The 19,226-nt window shown below is 38.9% G+C and overlaps 1 protein-coding gene across 1 annotated transcript in view; it reads left to right on the top strand.

Moving 5' to 3' along the window:
* The window catches only part of htr7c (5-hydroxytryptamine (serotonin) receptor 7c), a gene marked incomplete at both ends in the record, with an annotated part of 35,838 nt that overhangs the window by 1,081 nt on the left and 15,531 nt on the right, over positions 1-19,226 (top strand). The window lies entirely within an intron of this gene.

A 19,226-nucleotide genomic window follows, 5' to 3' on the forward strand; every position in this document is an offset into this window, starting at 1 on the left:
TTTTGTGATTTATCTGATTTATGTGATTTGTCAACATTCATGGAAATATATTAGGGCTGGGCGATATGGACAAAATCATACATCCTATGTAAAATATCATTTATAAGGAATAAGGAGGATTGGTTGGTTGAGGCAAGAGGAAAAGGACTGAGGCCTAGTTACAGGTGTGAACCAACACAATGGTTTGCCGGTAAGGGCAAAATGAGCACATTGCAGGAGGTACAGTTCAATATTGGTTTATTAGGAAGAAATCCAAGGTTTGTGTGAACAAGGATGTGTCCATTGTGTGGTTCTGCAACACAAGGAAACCATATCAATATAAACAACACAATCACCCTAATCAAGCACAGCAAACATCCCTTAACATATGTGCATATAAACAGATAACATAAGTAAGGCAAACATACAACAAGGCACACATGACGATACAAGGATAGGTAATAGGCCAGCCACTGCTCTGCTCTCATGATTACTGGCAGGTGAGGTGTGTGCATAGGCGAATCAGGGTAAAGGGCAAATCTGAGTTGTGGAGGATCATGGGTGTTGAAGTCCAGAGAGTCACTATTTTATACATCCTATGACATGACATCACACTATTCCTGAGTCCTGACCAAACACATGGACAATGTGGCAACGCTGTTGGGACAGCCACTATTGCCCACACAAAACATCTACCAGTGACATCTTACACAAACTGTCATAGGCAATGTGGATCCACTGACCAAGTGGGCAAGTGAAAACAATAACACAGCTAGAACAGTCTGGCAAGAAACCACACATCTCTTCACTGCGATGCAGCCTAACAGAACAGGATAAGACAACACCCACACTACACAGCAACATCACGACATACCAAGTCTAATACAGCATCCAGACTCATGTTATGACAGATACAATATCGACATATTGCCCAGCCCCAAGGCTTGGGGAGTCCATGGGCATAAATATAGACAACGCGGGCAGTGCGTTTACACTGCGGCCTGTAGGGGGCGTAGGGGGGCCTGTAGAGAGAGTGTGCCCTCCAACAATTTTTGTTGAGCGGAGAACGGGCCCCTGCGAGTACTATGGGGAGTATAATGTTAGGGCACCATGTGCAGGCCCTGTGGTTGACGAACCACAGCTCCACAGCACTACTAAAACACAGTTTAGAAAAGTCATAAAAAGGCACTTGTCACTGGCTCTGGGTGATACATTGTTAGTCTCGTTTATGAATAATACGAGGATATTACGGTGATTTTAGCTGAAGTGACCAGTGACATTCTGGTGTCTAAGCCCTAAGCCTAAGGCTATTATTCATATGTCGTTAATGTGTGGAGTGGATTTTTATATGTAGGATATATGGCAGAAATAAGCTGCTCTCAGACGCTGATGCTTATTTTCACGTTTCAGCACTTTGACTGTCTTTAAGTTACCTTGTATCAGAGCGCTCTCCGTGGTTCTGATAGCTTTCTCTTTGACCTCTCTACTTCCCCAAATAGAATAGCCTACTAACTCATAGTAACTAATTAGAATAGTAACTCATTCAGAACTGCAAAATCCGTAATAAAATATAGCATGCCATGCACTGGGGCCCGTCGTAACTATCTTACGCCACTGCGGGAGTCAGTATAGCAGTGAGCTCGCTGGCACTGAGGGAAGAGAAGAGAGAGACACATGGGTCCGAAAGAGAAACCTGCCTTGTTTTGTCTTGTGCATCTGTAGTGTATTGTATTGTTTTGTCTTGTGTATCTGTAGTGTATTGTATTGTTTTGTCTTGTGTATCTGTAGTGTATTGTATTGTTTTGTCTTGTGTATCTGTTGTGTATTTTATTGTTTTGTCTTGTGTATCTGTTGTGTATTGTATTGTTTTGTCTTGTGTATCTGTAGTGTATTGTATTGTTTTGTCTTGTGTATCTGTTGTGTATTTTATTGTTTTGTCTTGTGTATCTGTTGTGTATTGTATTGTTTTGTCTTGTGTATCTGTTGTGTATTGTATTGTTTTGTCATGTATATCTGATCTTTTCAAGATGCAAGCAGCTCATTAAATCTCTCATCCAATATACATGAGAAGGTGGTTGATTAGATTTCCAGCCCATAAGGATTAACCATTTGATGACTAAGGCGGATAAGACCAGCGTGGACCTTCTGGGGGTTAGAGATAGAGAGGGACGTGTTTTTGGGTGAGAGGTCAAGGAGAGCAATGATCGGGGGGAGGTTCAATGGTTGTTTTTAATACTCTAGAAATAGAGTCAAAGATTGAGGAATGGATTCTGTCCAAAACACTGTCCCACTCATTGTCCTGAAACTCATCATTAAAATCTGCCTCCCACTGTTGTTTTACTGATAGATCTTGAGAAGAAGTGAAATTTGTGATAAGGTCATATAAGATGGGAAACACAACCCCTTTGTTTTGGATACTGGTCTCTAGAATGCCATCTAGCAAAGTTTTAGGAGGAAGCGACGGAAAATATTTAATGTTTTTTGTGTGTGTAAAATCACGAATCTGAAAATATTAATATTAATATATATTATATGTAGTAATTTCTAGATGGAGGCTGTTAAACACCATGAAACAGCAAAGAACCATCTCCAGAGCTTGACAATCAAGCCGGCCAAGACAGGTGTTTTGGAGGACACAGAAGAGTGTTGCTGTTAAGAGCCTCTTATGGTCGGACGAAATCCACACAATTTGAAATCAACGCAATTCATGAATATCAGTGAAATACAGAGTCACTACTGACTCTGGAGCTATGATACATCCCAGCAAGCAAGCATAACATGGCTGATACGTATTCGTCTGGATGTCTAGTTTTCCGATCTAGCGTACAAATCGAGCTCACGAGAGCTCGTCAAACACAGACTGTGCCGTGCCATATTCTTCTTATTCCCACGGGGGCCCGGGGGGCGGCTGCGGGGCCCTAAGCAGGGCTTGTATGGAGGGCCGGCTCTGCCTGCGGACGCACAAACAGGCGCGAAAACATGACCTAAAAAACAAGAACCTGCTTCCCTTCATCTTACCAAAATGACAGGATCCCATTGGCTCTGCCATTATCAAGGTGATAAAGGATTAAAAGCAGCATTAAAATTAAAAAAGATGGTTGTAGCCACCTTCTTTTTTAATTTTAATGCTGCTTTTAATGCTTTATCACCTTGATAATGGCAGAGTCAATGGGATCCTGTCTCTTTAGCATAAAGAATCAAGAATCACATAGGCATCATGGCACCTAGAAATAAGGTGGATAAGAATATTTAGAATCCACACAAAGTCGCTTTCAAACATTGATTGTTCCAAAATAATTGATGGAACCCAACCCAGTGATGATCTAAATGCCATAATTTGACACTCAAAGTAAGGCAGTGCACTCGCTGCTCCCTCCAGTCGAGATCCATTCCACACTGACTGCAGGACATTCGTCTTGGCAGTCCTTGCCCACAGTGACACAGCCGAGCTTGATAGCAGTGGGAGACTGATTGGACACCTCCACTCTAATCTGCGGTGAAATGAAGTCAAGTGATCAATCTGCCTCAGCAGCTACAAGAAAGACAAAGACTATCTGTTACTGTTGTATAAAGCTTCAAGAAAGGAAGTCTGTTATTTATCTTGGATGTGAATTAGATCAATGTATGAGCAATGAGTCCATGGCCCTCTCTGTTATCGGTAAGGTCCATGCAAAAACAAAGTATCTAGCAAGGATATCTAAGTTCCTTGATAAGCAAACTATGAAGACACTAGCTACTTCTTTGATTCAGTGCCCTTATGATTACACCTGCTTATCCTGGTATAGTGGCCTATTGGGGAAAAAACAACTAAAGATAGGCTGCAGACAGCGCAGAATGAACTGATGAGGGACGTCCTTAAATTGAGTCGAAGAACACACATCAGCCCAGTCCACTTCAAAGAGCTGAATTGGCTCCCTGTGGAGGGTAGGCTTCAACAGTTAAAACTGACCATGGTGTACAATATTTTACAGGGTTTGTGTCCTAAGTATTTTATTTTTTTATTTTCTGTATGTCCGGGACTCGCATAGCCTGCCCTGAATACAAGGGCTAGTGTAGCTAATCTGCAACTACCTAATCTGAAAAGCAAAGCAGGAAGAAGTACATTCCTCTAAGTTAAGTTATAAATTAAGTTATCCTTTATTTATCCCCATGGGTAAATTCATCCTCTGCATTTGACCCATCCTCTACTAGGAACCTTCCCAGAACTAGGAGCAGTGGGCACCCGCAGTGCAGCGCTCGGGGACTACCTCCAGTTCTTTTGCCAGTGCCTTGGTCAGGGGCACTGACAGGAGTATTAACCCTAACATACATGTATTTTGGTGGTGGGAGGAAACCGGAGCACCTGGAGGAAACCCACACGAACACGGGGAGCACATGCAAACTCCACACAGAAAGGACCTGGGACGGACCGGAGTTCGAACCCGGGACCTTCTTGCTGTGAGGCAACAGTGCTAACCACTGAGCGGCCACAGCTATGCCATTCTATGTGTGATCGGGCTGAACCTTTGAGGAAGTGTAAAGAGCACCCGTGTGGGTGACCTGACGGAGCCGGATTTTTTAATTAGGTAATTGTCCTAATTTTCTAATGATGTGATGTCATATGATGTCATCAGTGATGTCATCCTTCCTGGCTGAGGCTATAAGACCACGGGCTGAAACTTTCAGGAAGTGTAAAGAGCACCTCTGCAGGTGACCTGATGAGCCATATTTTTAAATTAGGTAATTGCCCTGATTACCTAATGATGTGATGTTATCAGTGATGATGTAATCAGTCATGATAAAGAGCACCCGTGGAGGTGACCTGATGGAGCCGGATTTTCTAATTAGGTAATTGCTCTAAGTAAATGCGGGGTAGAATTTTCCCAGTCCTTGAATGTGTTCAAAAACCAACTGAAAAAATGGTTGCTGAGTAACAGGGTAGTGTAGCAGCCTGTAACTTGGAGTCCGTGCCGATATTAAGATTGTGTTTTTATGTATTATTATGTATTTTTTTTTATTATTTTATATTATTTTATTACTTTTAGTATTTTAGTATTGTTTTAATATTTCAGCATTGTATAGTAGTTTGTAGTTTCTATAGTTTTATCATTCTTTGTGCATGTGCTTGTTCCTTGTTGTTTTGTATTGTCTGTCCAAGACCAAGGACCACAATGGAACCAAGTCTCTGACTTTATTGTGTTTTTATCCTTGATGGTGTTTCCGAGATGCATATGCTCTGTTCCATGTGTTTTTGTTATCAAACATCAAATAAAATCAATCAATCAATCAATCAATCAATCAATCAATCAATCAATCAATCAATCAATCAATCTGCTGATGATCAGATTATTCCCCCCAGGGTTTATTACCTAAAAACTATGCCTGTTTGTGGATTCAGTGAACAAGAGGGACTTTAGAACGGATAAGAAGATAATACTATTATGGGAGGAACCGGATCACAGATAGGGGCCATTACTCCAGCTGGCTGGGTAAACTTGATGTATGACCTTGCTGAGGTATTAGGAGTATGAAGCATTATTGACTTCAGATGGATGTCTGTTCTCTCCCGCTTACACAGTGGAGGATAAGTGGGAGAGTGGGGAGCTGTGGCGTCTGATGGCCATTCTCTCCTCATTACGCCTGTGAATTGCTCGTAGCATAATGCCCAGCAAGGACAGAGGGAGCCATCTGCCAGCGGCCATGTCTGAAATGATGAAGTGCACGATCGAGTCTGTTACCGTGAAATTAAAGCTGCCCACCCACTAGGGCTGTGCGACATGGACCAAAGATCATATCTCGGTATTTTTAGGCTGAATGGGCAATACAGAATATCTAGGTGTTTTCTACAAAGTGGGCTAAATGTTCAGTTTTAGCCTAAGTCAAAGCCACATGTGAGACGTCACAAGCACTTTCATTAAAACAAGTGATTAGACAAAATTAAATATCATAATATTTTTGACCAAATACCTCAATATTGATATTGCGACATTATTGTAGGGATGAGTATATAATAAAATGTACTCAATGAGATTTTCGATAAAATCATCAGTAATGTGGATATACAGTAATAATGACTAAGTGGGTAAAGGCAAATGATATAACACCTAACAGTCTGGTAAGGTCATAAAATTAGTTCACTTTACACGTACACGCCATATTATGATGATATCTAGTCTCATATCACAATATAATATTGATACATTGCCCAGCTCTAACACCCTGTTGCGTGTGGCCATGGACGGTGCATAATAAACTTCACACACGGTATGTATTATGTTGCACATTCATGTGTTTACATACTGTGTGAGTACAGCTGCTTAATTGATCTCCTCTGCTCCTCCTTACCTCAGGCTGAACACCTGCAGACACTCAGCTGATTGCTGATGCAGCTCTGCCTGCAGGTATAAAAGCTGGCTTGCTGCTGGGACACAGTTAGTCTACATCCTGAATCCAGCCCAGCAGCACCCGCAGTTTGGTTTGTTACTTTGTTGCCCATTTCTTTCCTTTATTAGGTCCTGGCACAATAGGTGGCAGGCTTTATTGTTTTAGTTTAACCTGGCAGTTTTGGTAGTTGTTTTTCGTTCTTAGTTTTAGTTTAGTTTATTCTAAATTATTCTTTGAAAGTTTTTCAATTGTTAGTTTAAGGAGAGGGGCTGGCTTCGACGGCCCTATATGGGCCAGCCCAGACCCCTCTCCCTTTTGTTTATTTCGGCCGAACTGTCAGGTTATCTTGTTTTATGGTTTTGGGCCTTTTTCTTAAATACTTTGGGTAAAGGAAATAAAAAACCCTATTATTTTGATTCTTGTGTGGCGTCCTTTTTATGTTGTGGTTTCCACTTGAGCCTTATTTCTGTTATGTGTGGAGGCCGTAACACACCCACCGGAGTGTCTAGAGGGGACAGAGCCTTCGCTACAGCAGCTCCTAGGCTCGGGAAAAGCTAGTGCTCAAAACGCACCTTTTCTCCCTGGCCTTTGACCAGAGTTGAGCCTGCCTCCCGGCAACCTACATTATGTCATTCTTGTTTTTTTATTATTTGTATCTGTTGCACCGTGTATTGCACCTTGCTCTGTAGCAGCTATATTTGTACTTGTTTTCCATATTTTAGTGTTTTTTTAATCTTTGGTCGGCTTCTAGTCCTTGTAAATGTGCTCTATAAATAAAGTTGACTTGACTGGATCAAACTGTAGAGCTGCTGCATAGATTTTCTTTTGCTGGGCAGTGGGCCCAAGAACAACAAAAGCCTGTGAGAAGTGAGAACTGTAACTGAGCGAGATTAGCGAAATGTAATCAGCTAGGATTTCACACAAGTTTTTGCAGTGTGACCCAGAAGAAGGTCCTGAAAACTCTCCGCTGATCTTCGTGGAAACATGTTTCATGAAAACATGACTCATGTTAATTAAACAGTTGCAAAGCGTGTTTCGCCAATGATTCCCACTGGAAATCATAGCGATAATTAATTAGGGTGGGAATTGGCAATTATATTAGGTTTATTCAAGGCCAGCTCGCCGTCACCCAGGATTCCCGAGGAGCACGCTGTAAATCAAGCTGTCCACTCTGATAGTAAGGAGTGCTGAAGATGAGGTCAACATTGATCAGATAGAGCCTACTTGTTGCGGCTGTATGGTCCCTGGAGACTACAGGTGCTATACTGCAGCTCTGCTGGCTATTGATTGTCTCTGTGAGTGTTCGCTTCACAGGGGAGATATGCCAATATTATTGACGGTGTGGTGGTGGAGGAGCGGTCCCTGGTGTAGGAGCCTGCTGGATTCATATCATCCAGGCTTTGACGGATGTTGAGAGATAGACTGGGGCCACTCTGCTGGACTAATCTGGGACATTTCCCACCATATTGGTCCACTGTTTACAGTGGCTGAGGACTGCACTTAAGTGGTGTTGAATTTGTATATACAATTGTGGAAGGAAGCCATACTCAAGTGGGTCTTAACATACCCGAGTTTAGTGGATCTTCTTGTCTAAGGAGTCGGTCTAAACAGATGACACTGGTGCAGCAGCAACGGCAACCAATTTATTTATTTTAAAGGTTGCCGGAATCCTATATTGCAGGAATTGAAATCGTCTTCTACATTTATTAGAGCCCGGCCGATAGTGGATTCTTGAGGCCGATGCCGATACTGATATTACGGAGTAAAAAAATTCCGTTATCGATATATCGGCCGATATTCTTATATTAGATAAAGATATGACTTGAGATATGTAATGTAGGCAGGATATTTTACAGCTTATCAATCAACTTTATTGTCCAAAATGACATCAATGCAATGAAACAGTAAACTTCACTGGGAATTTAATAATGATAAAGAACTAGAAATACAAAAACACAAATAGAACAAAAATATAACTTAAGAAAAATATCAAATATACACAACAAGCTGTCTATTGTCAACAAGCCTCCCAGTGATCTCATCCATTCCCGCCAGTAAAGCCGCATGGCTACCAGTAGCTTCAGTTCCTCTTTTCCCGCTCTCTGCAGGAAGCGCCTGACAGATGTTCCCTGTCGCGCCGACCGTAGGCTGGTAACTTCCTCTTTCTGTTACAGCAGAAATCCAACTTTAATTCTGGGCCTTCAGGGCTGCTCATATTTGATTTAAACATATTTGATTTAAGATTTGATTTGTTTCTCCTTGGATTATTTTTAGGGTAGGGCGACTCCATCCTATGAGGCTTGTTGACACTATAACTTAAAAAATACAAAATAAAAACATATCTGCAATATTGGCCAACATATCGGCTGATACCGATATATCGGTTATCGGCCAATATCGGTGGACCTATATATCGGTCGGGCTCTAACATTTATATAAAATTTAATGTGATAGGGTTATATTCACTGAAGACAACCTGATTGATTTGATCAAATTGAATTATTTTAAGAGGCTAGATGGAGGCATTTTTGAAACTCCATCGATTTGTGCAGGTTTCAGATTAGTTGCAGTTAATGCATCACCACTGGATTTGGTCTTGAGTGACACCCATCCTCTGTGATGATGCCAGCAACCTATTTTGATCCCGAGACACTTTTCAGCAACAGATAGGCTCTAGACCAGGGGTTTTTAAAGTCTGAGACTATGGGCCTCCCCTCAGACAGAGTTAGGAAAAAAGGTGCCTCCCCATAGTTTAGGCTACTTGCTTAGTTTCGCTAAACTCTTGGATGACTAAGGGGTCATGATTATGTTATTTGATCCCTACTCAACAATTGAGCCAAAATAGCCTGATATTGCTTCAGACTATACCAAAAACATGAGGAAAGGTCTGTCTGAAGGCATTTATTTGTTTCTGCCTCTGGGGAAGTGGGAAAAACACAAACATTTTCCAAAAGTATCTCTGAACTACGTCTCTCTTTAACCAAATCACACACATTTAGGCTATTCTATGTGATTTGATCACTTTTGTTAATGTAATACCCCCCCTGAAAACCTCTGCTCTAGACTTTGCAATATACCAATACACAAGCTACTTATGAATCCATGTGACTTAGGTTTCAAATCCTCGGTTCACTTGCTATTATGCAGTGAGAACATCGAAGAACCAAATACAAAACTGCCACAAGGTTCCACTCGCAGTGGAAAGGAACCTTGTGTGATTGCACCCTTAAACGTTCACGGGGGGGATTTGAGGGAGGAAGTCACACTAGCGAGGAGGACACTTAGATGGCACCAGGATTGGCTTCGGCGACCATCGACAGCCTGGCCTTTACATTTGATTCTATTTGATGAGGTTGGTGAGCACGTTTGTCCCAGGAGAGGCCGCACGTTGTGTGCAGCCAGGAACATCCGCCCACAGCCCAGACACAGATGACTTGACCCGGCCGACACGTCCTCAAGTAACAAGATGTGACACCTCAACTCTCATAGTCCCTAATATAGTCGATTATACCATGGTCTGAGTGAATACTCGATTCTGATTGGCTGCAAGGTGTCCATTAAAAAGTGATATTGTACAGTGATAATGGACACCTAGCTAAATGGTCTGTTCACCGTTCATATCAATGCGCCATAGTTTCATCAGTGTTATCAGGAGAGCAGTTTGAGCTCTATACCCCCGTTAAGGGTTAATATGACAATTTTGGATGTTGAGAAAAAAATTGACTCGGTCAAAGTAAGTATTTAAATCACCCCTGTGTGCTCAGTTTATCAAAAATAACTCTTATTTACAATTTTGATTTTCGTTTCGGAGATTTTTAACCTCGCGTCACCAGGCTCTTCTCGGCGAGAAAGAGAAGATTTCCCTCGTGCACGAGAGAGAGAGAGAGAGAGAGAGAGAGAGAGAGAGAGAGAGAGAGAGAGAGAGAGAGAGAGAGAGAGAGAGAGAGAGACAACTCTCTCTGCATTTCACCACATCAGCAGCACACGCAGGGCGCTGCTCTCTCACTCTCACTTCCTGAAAGTCTTCGCTCTTAAATGTTAATATACTTGGCCAATACGTATCTATCATACAAAATAAAGCAAGCTGCCAAACGGTAATGTCTTCATTTAATGTAGAACGCAAAACATCGTTAAACCTGCATTCCTGTAATAAAGTTAACGTTTGAGTCGGCTTTAAAACGGAGCGGGTGGTGGAGGTGGGAGGGACTATTTTATTTCGTGGAAGACTGATTTACAGTATGAATAACAGACATTTAGCCATTTAGATTGCTTTATTTATTACACATGGAAATATAAATGACTGGTCTTATTGTTTTGTTGGCAAGTGACCATGGTATAAGCGGGTTAATGCACTTCGAGGTGTCCATTATCACTTTTTAAGGGACTTCGCGGAGGCAACCGTCCTCGGCTTCGCCTCGGACGGTTCACGCCTCCACGTCGTCCCTTAAAAAGTGATAATGGACACCTCGTCGTACATTAACCCTTACTTATTACACTGTTTAGGTCCCTGCAATAACAACCCCCATACGGAAGAGGCATATATACACATATATGGACATACATCCGACACAAGGTCCACATATATGTCACCATACATGTACATGTATGCACTTTGCATACAAACCCACCTGAGATATATGCATATATATGTGAGGATCATATATGTGATCCAAATATAAATTGACATATATGATCATATAGGCAATTAACATATATGAGTACTCCCATACATGTGATCATATATGCTCATGTACGTAATGGACATATAGGATTATTCTAGCATATGTTTAGATATATGTACATATAAGCAATTAACATATAAGAATATTTCTACATATTTCCGCATATATGCAAATACAAGCAACACACATATATGTTATTCTCTTGCATATCAATATATGTGTGCATATGAGCATTAAACATACATGATTATTATTACGTATGTCAACATATATGCTCATATAATCAATTAACATATGCGGATGTTCGCATACATGTAATCATATATGTTTGTGTAAGCATTGAACATATAGGGTTAAACTTACATATGTCTACACATATGTGCATATCAGCAATTAACATATAAGAATTTACTTACATATGTAAGCATGTATGCTCATATAAGCAATTAACATATATGAGTATTCTCATACATGTGATCATATATGTTAATGCAAGTAATGGACATACAGGGTTATTCTTGCATATGTTTAGATATATGTACATATAAGCAATTAACATATAAGAATATTTCTACATATTTCCGCATATATGCAAATGCAAGCAACACACATATATGTTATTCTCTTGCATATCAAAATATGTGTGCATATGAGCATTAAACATATATGATTATTATTACGTATGTCAACATATATGCTCATATAATCAATTCACATATGCGGATGTTCGCATACATGTAATCATATATGTTTGTGTAAGCATTGAACATATAGGGTTAAACTTACATATGTCTACATATATGTGCATATCAGCAATTAACATATAAGAATTTACTTACATATGTAAGCATGTATGCTCATATAAGCAATTAACATATATGAGTACTCCCATACATGTGATCATATATGCTCATGTAAGTAATGGACATATAGGGTTATTCTTGCATATGTTTAGATATATGTACATATAAGCAATTAACATATAAGAATATTTCTACATATTTCCGCATATATGCAGATACAAGCAACACACATATATGTTATTCTCTTGCATATCAATATATGTGTGCATATAAGCATTAAACATATATGATTATTATTACGTATGTCAACATATATGCTCATATAATCAATTCACATATGCGGATGTTCGCATACATGTAATCATATATGTTTGTGTAAGCATTGAACATATAGGGTTAAACTTACATATGTCTACATATATGTGCATATCAGCAATTACCATATAAGAATGTACTTATTATGTAAGCATGTATGCTCATATAAGCAATTAACATAGATGAGTCCTCCCATACATGTGATCATATATGCTCATGTAAGTAATGGACATATAGGGTTATTCTTGCATATGTTTAGATATATGTACATATAAGCAATTAACATATAAGAATATTTCTACATATTTCCGCATATATGCAAATACAAGCAACACACATATATGTTATTCTCTTGCATATCAAAATATGTGTGCATATAAGCATTACACATATATGATTATTATTACGTATGCTCATATAATCAATTAACATATGCATATGTTCGCATACATGTAATCATATATGTTTGTGTAAGCATTGAACATATAGGGTTAAACTTACATATGTCTACACATATGTGCATATCAGCAATTAACATATAGGGTTAAACTTACATATGTCTACACATATGTGCATATCAGCAATTACCATATAAGAATTTACTTATTATGTAAGCATGCATGCTCATATAAGCAATTAACATATATGAGTATTGTCATACATGTGATCATATATGTGCATGCAAGTAATGGACATACAGGGTTATTCTTGCATATGTTTAGATATATGTACATATAAGCAATTAACATATACGAATATTTCTACATATTTCCGCATATATGCAAATGCAAGCAACACACATATATGTTATTCTCTTGCATATCAAAATATGTGTGCATATAAGCATTACACATATATGATTATTATTACGTATGCTCATATAATCAATTAACATATGCGTATGTTCGCATACATGTAATCATATATGTTTGTGTAAGCATTGAACATATAGGGTTAAACTTACATATGTCTACATATATGTGCATATCAGCAATTACCATACAAGAATTTACTTACATATGTAAGCATGTATGCTCATATAAGCAATTAACATATATGAGTATTGTCATACATGTGATCATATATGTTCATGCAGGTAATGGACATACAGGGTTATTCTATTATGTTTAGATATATGTACATATAAGCAATTAACATATAAGAATGTTTCTACATATTTCTGCGTATATGCAAATACAAGCAACACACATATATGTTATTCTCTTGCATATCAAAATATGTGTGCATTTAAGCATTAAACATATATGATTATTATTACGTATGTCAACATATATGCTCATATAATCAATTAACATATGCAGATGTTTGCATACATGTAATCATATATGTTTGTGTAAGCATTAAACATATATGGTTAAACTTACATATGTCTACACATATGTGCATATCAGCAATTAACATATAAGAATTTACTTACATATGTAAGCATGTATGCTCATATAAGCAATTAACATATGAGTATTCTCATACAAGTGATCATATATGTCCATGCAAGTAATGGACATACAGGGTTATTCTTGCATATGTTTATATATATGTACATATAAGCAATTAACATGTAAGAATATTTCTACATATTTCCGCATATATGCAAATACAAGCAACACACATATATGTTATTCTCTTGCATATCAAAATATGTGTGCATATAAGCATTAAACATATATGATCATTATTACGTATGTCAACATATATGCTCATATAATCGATTAACATATGCGGATGTTCGCATACATGTAATCATATATGTTTGTGTACGCATTGAACATATAGGGTTAAACTTACATATGTCTACATATATGTGTATATCAGCAATTAACATAGAAGACTTTACTTACATATGTCATTAGGTATGCTCATATAAGCAATTAACATATATGAGTATTCTCATACATGTGATCATCTATGTTCATGTAAGTAATCCAGGGTGCAGCAGAGAGACTGGTTGGAGGGGGCGTGAACATTTCTCCAGAATTTGCATGGAAGTCCCATGATGCATTTGGGGCAGAGATTAGGGATCTAATATGGTTAATAACTCCACAGGATTTAAGTTATGAAGCTTTTAAATTATATATTTGGAATCAGCTTTACGATGAGCTTCTAAATCATATATAATATATAATGTTTACACTAAAACCATAATATAGACTATGGGGCATTTTAATGACTCCACTGTCAAAAAACCCTTATTTTTCAATCTCATGCACACTGGACTAACCTTGAAAATATCCAGTAGTGCTGGAAGTCTTGCACAAAACTAACCATTTTTATGGTGGGTTTCACTTCTGAGATGTTGTTCAATCAAAAATAATTTGGAAAATTATATTTCTTTTAATTAAGAGATATGTGTTTTCATTCCAATTCCATACATGTTCATATATTGTGATATATATATGCACATATATCCTGGATATATATGTGGATATATGTCGAATACAGATAAATACATACAGTTATACACAGGTAATAGTCATATATGTTCATATAAAATAAAACATATATGTATGTATAGTTATTATTCATATATAGTTTTATATGTATTAACCATATATCCCCGTATAGTATTAATGCATACAAATGTACATATAACTAATTGCCATATGTGTCCATATACAATCTATACATGTATGCACATATATAATTATATAGGACAAACATATATGGACCATATATGAAACGTTCCAATTCCATACATGTTCATATATTGTGATATATATGCACATATATGCACATCTATCCTGGATATATAGGTGGATATATGTCGAATACAGATAAATACATACAGTTATACACAGGTAATAGTCATATATGTTCATATAAAATAAAACATATATGTATGTATAGTTATTATTCATATATAGTTTTATATGTATTAAGCATATATGTCCGTATAGTGTCAATGCATACAAATGTACATATAATTAATTGCCATATGTGTCCATATACAATCTATACATGTATGCACATATATAATTATATAGGACAAACATATATGGACCATATATGAAACGTTCCAATTCCATACATGTTCATATATTGTGATATATATGCACATATATGCACGCATATCCTGGATATATAGGTGGATATATGTTGAATACAGGTAAATACATACAGTTATACACAGGTAATAGTCCTATATGTTCATGTAAAATAAAACATATATGTATGTATAGTTATTATTCATATATAGTTTTATAAGTATTAAACATATATGTCCGTATAGTGTCAATGCATACAAATGTACATATAATTAATTGCCATATATGTCCATATACAATCTATACATGTATGCACATATATAATTATATAGGACTAACATATATGGACCATATATGAAACGTTCCAATTCCATACATGTTCATATATTGTGATACATATGCACATATATGCACATATATCCTGGATATATATGTGGATATATGTCGAATACTTATATGAACATATACTACATGTATGTTTACTACATATATGTGTATATATGCCTCTTCCGTATGGGCCGCTTTGTTGTTAGCCATGTGTGGTACATCTGAAATTCAAGGCACAAAACATTTATATTATATATATAGTATAAACATTTTATACTGTGAAGAGGACTGCTGCCACTCATCCTTGTCCTTTAAGAGGAAATAAAACATGTAAAATCCATCGCTGTTCATTCAGCTTGTATTCCAGCTGGCACCATGCAAACATGTTCTGTTTCCGCCTAGACCTACTGGAAATGGAAATATGACAACTGTGAGGTTAGTTAATCATTTATAAGTGACAGTTGAACTGGTTGCTGCTTGCACTATGAACCGCAGAGCATCATTCTATTTGACTATATGATTGATTTCATTACAGAAACGCATGCGTCAAGCCGGCAAATCCGCCCCTGTTCATTTGATCAGATAGAGTGGGGACGAATGACAACCAAAAATGAAAGAAAGGAAAATACAATGAATTTGGTAGTGCAAACCGTGTAGATTTTCATGAATTATTCGTGAGTTTTGAGAACGGACACCCAGGGTCATGGAGTGTCATGGCGGTTGCCTTTGGCCATCACACATCACACAGCTACGCCCATTATTGGAGTCATTTGTCTTGGGTTGCATTATGAAAGCTAACATGGACTAGGTCTTGTAATAGAGTACCACAGGAATGAGTCCGGAAGTAGAACTTCGGTTCGTAAGAGGAAAAATAGTCTCGCTGGCCAGCCTCCTCTCCCTTCCGTCCCAGGAGTCTGGTGCCGCGGAAACAGGCAACTGGGATAAGTTCTCCCCTAATCTACAGCTGCTCTCCCATTGGAGCGACTGTTTCGGTGGCAGCCGGATGCCCGCTCCCAGCTTATTACAAACTCTGTCATTGGCTCCGACCATGTCAATCAGAGCGGCTTCCGCTCCCTCCTCCCTGTGTGTCGCTGTAAATAGTGCCCTGCCGCCTCAGTGAAAACAACAACGCTAACTAGCTAGCAAGCTAACGGCAGAAACCTACACGCTAGCTCGTTGCTACACGCTGAAAACGGCAAATTGGATTGTTGGAAACCATTTTCCAAGGGCACTGCCGCTAAGCGCCGCCCATCGCCACTGCTATGTTGCACATTGTCCTGCATGACATTTTACATAAAAGATGATGGATTAGTTACTAACCCATCAGAGCTTGTCACCCTCTTTCCCCAGGAATCTCAGGGGAAAAGAAAAAGAAAAGGCCAACTTCTTGACTGAGTTTCAGAATGGTGTTGGTAGCATGGCATAAACTGTGTTTTGTCCCATTAGAATGAACAAAGTGCAGATTTTTTTTACAGAGCAGTGGGATAATGAGTTTTCTAGAGAGAGCAGCATGCACCCACCGCAAAGGGAAGAATTAGCGCTATTAATTTAGGGAGATGGACCATAGATATTCTATTACTAGTATAGATGATTCACCGCAGGCTCCGCCAACTCTAATAAATGCTAGCAGCAAGTCTCCCAAATGGTCACATGGTCACCTCTCCCCTGAAGTGTTGTGAGAGGACTGTGCCTGGTGAGTGACACAGGGTTATAGTGCTGCTGACCTAGCAAGCTAACTTGAAATAGAGATCAAAAGTTCCCAAACTCCACACAAACCACACATATAAACACAAAGCTGCCCCTTGTTAGCGCAATTCAGTACTAAGATATTCCATTAAAAAAATAAATTTTCTAGCCACAGATTTAGCTACTACATCAACAAACATCAGCTTTAGCTTTAGCTAATCGCTCCCTGCTAACATGAGTTCCTGTTGCCAAATCTCGCGAGAATGTGTTGCTGAGCTAGAGACATGTCTTGAACAAGTTTAATTTTCTCCTGATCTGTCTGTCTGAAAAATGCCATTTTAGTGTCAGAATATTCAGAAGATACAGTAGCCTATGTGGCTTCGGAGAATGGGCCGAATATTTACTTTCATGAATATGGGGGCTAAGGGATCTGTCATTATCTGAGATCACGTTGACTTTTCCCATTGACTCCAATAGACTCAGACCTGCCGAAAACCTCCTAAGTGGGCGTGTCCGTGGAAAGCCATGGGCAAAACGCGCGTGCCAAAATGAAAGGAAGTGAGTTGAAGTTGGGCCGTCTTGCTTGAACTGATCAACTGATCAACTTTGGATGGACTTCACCTCCGCACGTTAAAAAGCCTGTGCGCCACCGCTGTTAAAGATACATGTATGGACACAATTTTACCTGTGTAACTTTCAACTGGCATGAGGGTGAGTAGATGATGACAGCATTTTCATTTTTGGGTGAACTGTTCCTTTAAGCTGTTAACTTCATAGTGGTCCCATGCAACACCAACTCTGTTGACCCTTCAAGTTTCTCTTTGATATATTTGGTAGTCTATGAAGATCCTGATGGAAAGGTCTTTCACATTCTGGCCAGGAAACTGGCGGTGGTGGAAATGTCGACTGTGTATGTGTCAGAGCTGGAGATGTGGGTGGCATTTGGATGGGGGCCAATGCCAGGCTCAAATGCAAAAAAGCCTCCATAAATGTGTCAATGTGGTGGAGACAGTGAAGGAGACAGCGAAGAATAAAAAACAATCAGACAGTGTGTTCTCCTATCCTATAATCCTATTTACTATAAGAATGAGAAGTGAGTTTTGTTCGGCCACAGCTATGCCATTCTATGTGTGATCGGGCTGAAACTTTGAGGAAGTGTAAAGAGCACCCGTGCGGGTGAGCTGACGGAGCCGTAGGTAATTGCCCTAATTATCTAATGATGTGATGTCATAAGATGTCATCAGTGATGATGTCATCAGTGATGTCATCCTTCCTGGCTGATGCTATAAGACCACGGGCTGAAACTTTCAGGAAGTGTAAAGAGCACCCCTGTGGGTGACCTGACGAGCCAGATTTTTTAATTAGGTAATTGCCCTATTACCTAATGATGTGATGTCATATGATGTCATCAGTGATGATGTAATCAGTGATGATAAATAGCACGCGTGCAGGTGACCTGATGGAGCCGGATTTTCTAATTAGTTAATGGCTCTGATTACCTAAGGTCCAGCTCCCACGGATCCACTTAATAATAGGAATGAGAAGTTTCTGTGTGTGTGTGTGTGTGTGTGTGTGTGTGTGTGTGTGTGTGTGTGTGTGTGTGTGTGTGTGTGTGTGTGTGTGAGTGAGTGAGTGAGCAGAATTTTTTTCTGCCATTTTACGTGCGATCGGGCTGAAACTTTCAGGAAGTGTAAAGAGCACCCCTGCGGGTGCTGACGGAGCTGGATAGCCCTCCTATCAAATCAGCACTATACAAAAACAACATTAAAACACTTTGAACACCATAATATGTCAGTTCAAACATTAAAAAACAAAACAAAACAAAAAAGAGGCAGGCCCGGGCCTGCTGGTATTTTGTTTGAAATTAGCCTGCCATACAGTAGAGACGAATCCTGGAATTTATAAATATTTTACAATCATGTTATGGCTTGCAAAGACAAATAGGCGGAGTCATTTCTCATAATTTTCTCTCTCTGCTCCTATGTGAGATCAACAGTAGCGAAATGGCTCTTGTATAATGAATATTCCTGTCATCACTCATAGTTTGCCTGGTTAGATAATTCCTCCTC

The sequence above is a fragment of the Poromitra crassiceps genome, assembly GCF_964638095.1.
Source record: "Poromitra crassiceps genome assembly, chromosome: 10".
In the NCBI taxonomy this organism is placed as follows: domain Eukaryota; kingdom Metazoa; phylum Chordata; class Actinopteri; order Beryciformes; family Melamphaidae; genus Poromitra; species Poromitra crassiceps.